The following is a 6,481-nucleotide window of genomic DNA, read 5'->3' on the forward strand; positions in this document are numbered from 1 at the left end:
GGGACCGATTCAAGTGATTGTTTCTCAAATGTCCATCTGTGTGGCCAACTGGGACCTGGGAGTCGGGTTTGAAACTCACACAGCGGGAATCTGGGATATCTCTCTCTGTTCGGAGCGTCGCGACACATCATTAGTGTCACGACTATCTTTCCTGTCGGCATCAAACCACACTTTTTTTTCCCCCTCTCTCCCACTTCTTTTCTTTCCCCTCGATCCTTCAGATTTACAAACAGACTGCATGACCGAGCAGAGTTCCACAAGGAAGAGGTTTTACCGCTAATCCAGATTCTCTGAAAATGATTTGTTCTGTTTTTGTCTCGTTGCTCTCACCTAATTGAACTCTGCTGCCGCTTTGAATCCACGCTCACAAAAGGAGCCATTATTCCTCCCATTCTCTTTTTGTCAGTCGCTTATCACTACCTGCTGGTGGAAATGTTCGCGATCGTCGGCCGCTCGGTTACAATGCGAGCAGCTTAACGTTAACGTGCGCCCGTCAAAGACGAGGATTAATTTTAGACCCCTTTCATTTACTTCTCTCTCCAAGTTAAAGGTCCACTGAGCTAAATGGACCAATAAGTATTGTGAGGATTACAATGAGCTTTATTCCCCCTGCAAGCGACTTAATTTTAAGCCGTACAGAGTGCGCTTTAAAACTCTTCCAGTGATTGGTCGGTTCAGCCCGGTTTAGCTCAGAGGCCGCAAACCGCCAGAACTCAACACTCATATCATGATGGAAACAAGAGTAGACCGCTGATCCGACTCTGGAACCTGAATCTGACACGAAATGTGCTGCATGAGCTCTTTGACTGTGAAGTGACGTCAGGTTAAGATCGAGGTTATTAAGAGTTGAAAAATTATCTTAAAAGTGCAAATTTGTACTGCAATTTCTTCCGACTTAGTGGCCAACATATACCCTGAGACAGAATCTATGAGCAGCAGACACAAGCTACACTAACGAGGAGACGAGGTTCAGGTGGAGCGATGCTGGGAAGAGGGTGGGGCTAACGAGACCGATGTGAGACAGGTGAGATGGGGTCAGACGAGGTAAAGCTGCTGACGTGAAACACGACGGCGGTGAATCTGAGCTTCCTGATTTTGTTGAGTCTTAACGCACCTGAGTCAAGTTTTCCGATCCTTTCTCGTCCCGGAGTGCCGACTGGCCCGAAGGAACTGAAGTAGAATCAACAAACCAGCGAGATGTTTTGACCGTGTTCTGGGGGAAAAGGTGCTGAAAACCGTCTGATGGATCTGAACTTTGGGATGTAAAAAGATACGTCTGTGTGTTTTGTTTTCACCGTCAGCAGTCGGACTGTTTTTCCCCCTTTTTTCAGACCTTTTTACTGACGCAGGTAAAACAAAGTGTCACAGTACAGCTGCCACCTGGTTTGCTTACGTGAATCTGTCCAGCTGCGTTACGTGCATTTAAATTTAATAACGTTTTGTGGTCGAGCTCGATTGAAACCGTGCAGCTCAGTCTAGAATGAAGAGTAAGACATTTTTCTTTACATCTTGTGGCGTGAACCTCTCAGCACGACAACAGCGAGAAGTCAACGACAGAATGGAGAAGTCATGTATCAGACGGAGGTTCAGCTAACAGGTCACTTCCTGATAAATAACAAGCGGTAAACGACCACGTGCGCGTCTGAGCGGTATTTTTGGAAACTGTATCTCAGGGTATGTGACGTGGCACTCGACACCGAGGCAGAGGAGGATGTTCGCTGTAGCAAACGGCTCATAGTCGCCTCGTTGGTTTCCTCTCTCCTCGCTTCATATAATCCGTCACTGCTCGCAGATTCTTGCAGACATCTCCGCTGATGAGCTTTTCTTGTTGAGTGGCCCCCAGTAATTAAGTGTATTGGGCTTTAAGCCCGTCACTAATGCGGGCACACACCGAGATCAGACGCAGGTTTAATTAAGGCGGCCGAAGCAGAAAAAAAAAAAAAAGAAAGAAACGGAAGCCAAAACTGGAGCGCATGGTGTGGTTAACTTTTGCCAAACACCGAGCAAAGAGAAGCGCTCTGTCAGTGTCCGTGACGCTGCTGTTATTGGAAGCCGGCGTGTTCACACTCCAGTTTTTTCGGAGGTCAGGCGCTCGTAAGTGTTGCCGTCTGCGCTGAGAGACGTTTGGCAGCACATTGATTTATCTCAGCTAAATCTTTTCTCACGGCGACACCTGATCACGATTCAACACAGATTTCTTGTTTTTTTTTTAATGCTTACGTAGACACACCATGTGTTAAACTCTCATTCAAAGATGCTCTCAAACAACCTTGTTTTCTTTCTGGTGGTCTTGATTTTTTTTTCACCCCCCCTCCCCGCCTCCGGCGTCTGTAATGAGACAACTTTTGCCAAGTAGGATGGGCCCCCCCTGGAAACGATCTCTGTAAACCTGAACACGAGCGCGGCCAGCGTTATCACCGGGGGAGGAATGTGATCTTTAGTTTGATTTGATTTGACAAACACAGCTAATGCGCACTGGCAGGCCAAAACACACTAGGAGAGCGGAAAGACAGGCCTTGGGGTTGAGGGGAGGGTCAGGGCTGCTGCTGCTAACGCTGTTAACTCTTCTGCTGCTGAACATGCTGAGGGCATGTTACAGTACTGTTACTGGACGGGACTGTATGTGCACGGAAAAAAAAGGGCAATGAGAGAAAGCTCAGATGTTTTCTGTCTGCAAAATGCCGCCGGATAACCTCATCTTCCTGCCACTGTTAACATGGTTTGTTTCTTCCTTCTGTTAATGACCATCCGTGTTCAGAGCCTCGCCGTACAGTTTCTCTTTCCCTGTGCTTGTTCTAACTTTAATCACTGTGAAAACACAGCAAGAAAAAAAAAAAAAAGAAAAAGAAACTGTGGGAGGATATCACAACTAATATAATTCAGCTGGTGTGATTCTGAGCTTGAGAGTTTTGAGGTCTCGCAGTCCCAAAAGCCTCACCCACGTCTCAGTTTAAAGAATGCTTTCTGGCAATCGGCAGACAGGGGGAATGGAAATTGATTTCATCTGCACGACTGAGAAACAAAACAAAAAAAAAACCAAAAACTGCGTAATCCATCTGCTTCCATCAGGACAAAACATCCAACTCTTAAACATATTCGGCCCCCTCAGTTCAGATCTGTGAGTGTTTTTCTTTTTGTGTTTTTAACATCTTGCATTCTTGGCAGTTTCTTTCCTCCAAACTATAAAAAAAAAAGTAATGAATCATCACACTGTTGGAGGCTTCGCAGCAGCTTTTTGCGTGAAAGGGTTTGTTTTTTTTCTTAGTAGTATCACACGTCTGTCTTGCTCAATCGTTCCCGTCCCTGGTCAATGAGTCCCAGGACAGAGATGAGGAACGTTTATGGATTGACTCGTGTCGCCTGCAGCACAAGCCGAGCTGGCCCGCTCTCCAAAGATTAACTTTGACGTTTCCTCCTCTAAATCCGCTCTGATTAAATATTTGCTGGCTCATTTAATATGAATGTGAATTAATGGTCAGTCAGTGAGTTCATGTCCGCTCCACTTGAGTAATTGCCGTGATTTGGCAGAAAGACCTCCGCAGCACCTCCCATCGCTCGTCTGCTGGATTTCCTCTTTCTCTGTCCGTCTGTTTACATGTGTCACGTCTGATTTTTATCCACCGGTCCCGTAACACTAACCCGCTGCAAATGTGAAAAATGCTCACTTGTATTTGTCTCTCAATGGTGTGAACGTACAGCATGTGGAGGTATAATATGAGGGACGTGTTAGCGGCACGACTCGAGGCTCGGCAACGTTGGTCCGGACTGAAAAATCTCATTTAATAGATGCTTTTTTTGCCCTGACCAGCACATCAGGAGCAGGTTTGGGACACTCTGGCATGCAGACCAGGGGAATCGAACAAGCAACCTTCTGATAACTAGATGCTGGCTCTACGTCTGAGCCACAGATGCTTTGAATAATGGCGTAAATGTTCATGTTACTCTGTAAAAAGTGTAAAAAAAAAAAATATATATTGTTTTTTAAAAATCTAGTTTTCTTTTAAATGCCTGTCAAGCTCCTGGTTTTCCCATCAGCCTCAGCTGTACTTCATGTACTATTAGCATGCTAACACATGTTAAACATTAAAACCAGCCAACCCTCAGAAAGTTAGCATTTTCACGGTGAGCATGTAGCATGCTATTCTTAGCATTTAGCCAAAAGCACTGCATACAGTATAAGTCCAGTGTCACAGTGTCACAGTGGACTGAGGACTCTGCAGGACGTCCACACGAGGAACAATAACACACCCCCAGTGTTGTTGCACTTGTTGTTAAAAAGCAATCTTTTAGAGCAGAAGGATTACTTTTTTTATTTTGATAAGTAACTTAATGCTATAGTTCTATTTAGTTTGGGTTTCATAAAAGTGATCAGTTACTGGAAAACTTTACTGTGATCCCGTGCGCCCGCGGAGAGACCCGACTGTCAGACACGTGTTTTTGAATAACTCTTCTCCTGCGTTATGATCACAACTCTGGCAGCCTTGTGTTTTGTAATCCTCTCCCCCTTCTCATGTGAAAGTCTGCTAATAAGCACGTAACGTATCAGTGTTTGGTTTTTGTTTTTTTTGCAGACATGTTAACTGCTCACATTTTATCCCGCTCACTGGGCCGCGTGTGCATTGTCCTGAGCTGTCAACACAACTGGAGCACGATGTGCAGACCGTCATCGTTCATCAGCGTGGATGCTCACAGCAACATCGCCGTAGTTACTGTTGGCGCTTCAGTCTCGTCTCTTTTTACCGCACACGATATGAAGTATCCATGCAGCTGCAGCTTGATTTCATCCGCGCTGTTGTTTCTGTCAGCTGAACCTGCAAATGAGCCGCGAGTTAGATTTCATTTTCGTAACTAGAAGGGATTCAATTATTAACCAGTAATGAGCCTGTGTGTGGCCCTCGTGCATCCATGAGCCCGGGTGGGTGTCACGTGCTCTGGGTCCTTATCCATCTGTTCGACCTCCACCCAACAGAACACAACTCCTCCTTTTCTGGCCACCATACGTTGACACAACAGCCCACACAGCCCTGATATAACACTCTGTTAGGCTACATCTTTGCTTTCCATCCCAGCAGGAGGCCACGATACGTTTTCAGGCCACTGTTTTCCTGAGTGAGAGGCGTGTTGAAATACGTACTCCTGTTTATCCATTTAGACCTTGTAACCTATGATCACATCGTTCTAAAGCAAAGAAATCATTCAGTTTGAAGCAAGGAACGGCTTGTTTGAGTTACTGCGCATCGTCCGTCCTGAAATGTGAAGCATTGCTCCGTCGACGAGGAGGAGAAACAGCGAGATACTCTGCAGTATTGTTACAGCTGTGGAGCTGCAGAGATGGATATTATACTGTGTGTTTGTGGAGCAAAAGGCTGAAAAGATCACTGCAGTTAACCAACAACTCGAAGAATACGCAGAGGAAAGAATAGTTCGATAGCACTCTTAGCTAACCAAGTATATTAGCTACCTAAACCTGACAGATAACAAGTGAACTTGGTGTTCAAATAACAAGTGAATTTTGTGTTGTTTGCTTTGTTCCTGCTACGGTTTTCGTTGGTGTTCCGTAAGTTAAAATGATGGTCAGACGCACTTTTTCCAGCTTGTCTTGAAACTGTGAAGCTGAATAAACAAGACGTCTTTATGTCTTTTATGTCCTGAGTATAAATTTAAAAAAAAACTCTGACTCATCAGCCTCGGCGTCCTTCATTTATACATCTACCTCAGAACATTTAGCATTTGGACCTTGACTCGGGAGAAGAGATTTGATATTAGAAATGTAAAAAAAAAAAAAACCACTGAGTAATTAAAAAGCAGACAAAGATATCTGTAATAACAAACCGTCCCTGCAGGAACACTGAGGCAAAGCTTTTCTGGAGAAGTCAGTCCAGGATGAGGGTTTGTCTTTGTGCCCAGATGCTGTGGACTGAACCTCATGACTAGAATGTGATCCATTTCTCCTTGAGGGTCCCGGACTCTTCCCAGACCAACACAGGGGGAGTAGAGGGGCGGGTAGAGGTGGTGTTGGTGGTGGAGGTGGAGGAGTTGGTGGTGGTGTGGGGTCTGCGGTGCCATTGAGGTTTCAGGTGACAGGATTTGTCCCGAGGCAGACAGAGAGCCACAAGGGCGAGTGTCCCCTCGAATGAGCTGGAAAATTCCCTGACCCCGAGGAGTGTTGCGTTACACCTTCCAATTGTAGCCTCGCCGGGCTCGTCCCCGAACAGAGACGCCTTTGAGAGAGAGAGAGAGAGAGAGAGAGAGAGAGAGAGAGAGATTCAGCCGTCCTCCGTCAAGAAACGCAGGAAATCTGTGTACGAATCTCAAACGGAGCTATGATAAAGTTTTTAACCTCGCCGTTCTTTGATTATCGACTGAGCCCGTTTGCTCTTTTTCCTCTCGCACAGTCACACAAATTACCGTCACCTCAGATCAGCTCACAATGATGCTTTTTAATTTGCCTTCTGCTCCCACACACACACACACACACACA

The sequence above is a fragment of the Acanthopagrus latus genome, chromosome 5 (genome assembly GCF_904848185.1).
Source record: "Acanthopagrus latus isolate v.2019 chromosome 5, fAcaLat1.1, whole genome shotgun sequence".
NCBI lineage: Eukaryota > Metazoa > Chordata > Actinopteri > Spariformes > Sparidae > Acanthopagrus > Acanthopagrus latus.